The sequence below is a fragment of the Mizuhopecten yessoensis genome, unplaced genomic scaffold (genome assembly GCF_002113885.1).
Source record: "Mizuhopecten yessoensis strain PY_sf001 unplaced genomic scaffold, ASM211388v2 scaffold8037, whole genome shotgun sequence".
Classification (NCBI taxonomy): Eukaryota; Metazoa; Mollusca; class Bivalvia; order Pectinida; family Pectinidae; genus Mizuhopecten; species Mizuhopecten yessoensis.
This window is the reverse complement of record NW_018407347.1, coordinates 17,020-20,763: the sequence shown is the minus strand read 5'-3', so window position 1 is coordinate 20,763 and position 3,744 is coordinate 17,020.

Below are 3,744 nucleotides of genomic sequence, written 5' to 3'. Positions count from 1 at the left end.
TTGTCTCAACCCTAGGGTGAGATAAGTAAATCTCACACAGGTAAAATGGTGGATATCCCTGTCCAGGGTAAGAGAAATTACTTTCCCCACTCTTGCTTTCTTCCTGGTGTCTCCCAAGGCACCCGTCTCTACCCCAAACGATTAACCTTTTTTTTTGTGATAAAAGATAAAAATCACAATGAAAATCATTAGAATATGATTTCAGTAGTCTAACACGACAAACCGGGGCCATCATTAGATAAATTCTGAACATGTTTTCTGGAATCAAAGTGTTCTGACTTACAAGTTTTGATTGTATGTAACAAAGAATACCAATAGTTGTTATAAATGTAGGTGTTTTATACCAGGTTAGTTATATAGAAAACTAGGTTAGAAGTGTTCATTATTTCATCCACAGGTTGTATGTTAATATACCCTGTATTTATCTGGTGCTAAATACATCTAACAAATCAACCACATACTGCACGCCTTGAATCACTATTGATCCGTCCATCTACAGAAGAATCGGTCGTCCAATCACATAGCTAGAACCATCTACAGAAGAATGAGTCGTCCAATCACATAGCTAGAACCATCTACAGTAGAATCTGTCGGCCAATCACAAAGCTAGAACCATCTACAGTCAAATCTGTCGTCCAATAACAAAGCTAGAACCATCTACAGTAGAATCTGTCGTCCAACCACAAAGCTAGAACCATCTACAGTAGAATCTGTCGGCCAATCACAAAGCTAGAACCATCTACAGTCAAATCTGTCGTCCAATAACAAAGCTAGAACCATCTACAGTAGAATCTGTCGTCCAACCACAAAGCTAGAACCATCTACAGTAGAATCTGTCGTCCAATCACATAGCTAGAACCATCTACAGTAGGATCTGTCGTCCGATCACATAGCTAGAACCATCTACAGTAGGATCTGCCGTCCAATCACATAGCTAGAACCATCTACAGTAGAATCTGTCGTCCAATCACATAGCTAGAACCATATTCAGTAGAATCTGTCGTCCAATCACATAGCTAGAACCATATTCAGTAGAATCCGTCGTCCAATCACATAGCTAGAACTATCTACAGTAGAATCTGTCGTCCAGTGGCCTGTTGTCTGAAAGATGTCATTAAAAAAGTCCTAGACATCATTTGATTGTTTTTCCTTCAATGTGACGATCTTAGCCTCATTTTTCAGATTAACTTCAATGTGACGATCTTAGCCTCATTTTTCAGATTAAAATTCATATTATATTGATGAATGATGAAAAGAATGTTAAGTTTTGCAAATGAGTTTCTGATTTAGCGAATGAAGTTTTTAGCCACTTGCTATTTTTCCTAGTGGCTAAAATAGTTATTTTCAACCCCTGCAAAAAGCGTAACAAATTCATGGCATTTGAGGAACTGAATCTGAAATATTCCGAGATGAATCGGGCCATATAGAAGTATACAATGTATGTTATACTTTAGTAATTAAGTTTTGTGTTTAGTGAAGTCCAATATAGGTGATGTATTGATTTGTTATTTGATTATTCTATTGTGTCATGCTGCATGTGATGTGCTTTTGATGCCTATTACCATATCATATATCATATCAGGAGGCTTGGTAGTCTGGTGGTGGGACGCCGGGCTCGTGACCGAAGGGTTGCGGGTTCGAGTCAGGACACTGTGTTGTTTCTTTGAGCAAGACACTTTACTCCGCTTGTTCCAGGCTACTCAGCTGTATGAGTACATGGTTGGGCAGTGCTAGAATTGTTGAATGCTAGCTATGAGTGCCAAAATGGCAGCTCCGGCTGTATGCTCCCCAGGGAGTTGAGAATGATATTGGCTGGTTGCAAAGGCCCTATAACCACGGATAATAATTTGTGATAAAGCGGTATATAAGAACCTCAAATTATTATTATTATTATTATTATTATTATGATGCAAGTCAACTCCTGACATTAAGGTAAAATGATGCTACAGAGGTTACAATATGAGGAAGTTTATAGCTATAGATGGTATATTAAATTAGTTATACATGTATTAAGTTTTGAATATACAATATATATACTGCATCACTGGTTGTGATTTCAAGATATACCTCTCCCCCTGAAGGCAAAACACTACAGTATCCACTGTAGATTTGAGCCCACCAGGTCCGAAGTTCTGTTCCACAGCTACTGTTTCAGCAGTTGTACAGACATCCTTAAGACAAGTTCTATTACACTGCCATACATTTCTTACTTTGTAGACCAGGGTCCGGGATCATGAAACGGACTTAAGTCTAAGACAAAATTTGAACTTAAGTTTGAAGTTTTGACTTAGCTAAGACCAAAATCTTAAGTGGATCATGAAACGTGCTAAGCAAAATCTTAGCTGAGACTGAACTTAAGTCAAAAATTATTCGTTGTCAAGCACATGCGCGCGCCGAATTGCGTATTTACAGTATTTATAGGACCCAGGACATTTCTTAAAGTTAGTTAAAGTAAAGTTAAAGTTAGTTTCCAATACAGGAGCTGATAGTACTCCTCTACACTCGACTCACAAATTAAACAATTGTATAATATAAAGTTAAAGTTCATAGTTATTTAAATTTATCATATAATTATAATAAAGTTCTTCATTCTGCCAAAGTCATTCTGTTCTCAAAAGTATTGATATTTTGAGCGGATACAACGTCCTCGGTATGGTTGTTTCAGGTTTTGGCTGTACGAAATGTGGAACAGTTTTTCCTCAGGCATGTTGTTGTGGGAATAGTTTTTCCCCAGGCATGTTGTTGTGGGAATAGTTTTTCCTCAGGCATGTTGTTGTGGGAATAGTTTTTCCCCAGGCATGTTGTTATGGGAATAGTTTTTCCGAGTTTCCGCCTGCACTATTTCTGACTGATTCCTCACTCAAAGGCTTAACAAAAGTACATGCCTCTCTATCTCTATCGTAAATTCTTGCTTCACTTCTCTTCTTACAAATTCTGTTTTCAGTTAGAATTATCATAAATTAGCACAGTACTTGTACAGACCAAACACATGTTTTCCTGCACACTGATTTATTCTGTGAGAGCGTGGTATAGCCTAATAGTGAAATTATTATTAATACAGGTATATATATAAAAATGTACTCAAGAACTGTTTACTAGAATATTACATTTTTATACTCGCACTAATATAGAATCGAGAACAAATAAAAAATAATATAATTTGATTTAGTGTTGTCATGTATTACTAATTGGAATCAAGTTTCTGATATGAAATATTGTGTGCACTTTAAGAAAAGATCAAAAAAACACTAAGATGCCCAGAGGGCCTGTAATGCTCAGCTGATTATTTGAGCAATCATGGAAATATATTCTCAATGAAACTTATTTTACAAATATTTCCATATATTGAGTCTCCTTGCCTGAAGAATGTTCCAGACTAAATGAAATTTTATAATACTCTATCCCAACATCCTGACATAAGTGTACTGTTTGTTAAATATAGAAATAACTAGCGGTGGGGGACTATGGATTGCCTTGCAATACTTTGCCTTGTTTATTTGAGGACACTTTATAGGACCCAGTTCCAGACCCTACTTGTCAACTATCATTGCTCTAGGTCTTTTGGTTATTAGCTCACCTGCTCGAAAGGCATGCTTTTGCCATGGTGCACCTCCGTCAACTTTTCCTTTCCAATGCTACTAGTCCTGGAAAGCTCGGTGGATTTTAACTAAATTTGGTCTGGAGCATCCTTGGGCCAAGGGGATTCAATTTTGTATTAACAGTGGGTGTGCCCTTCCCCCCCCC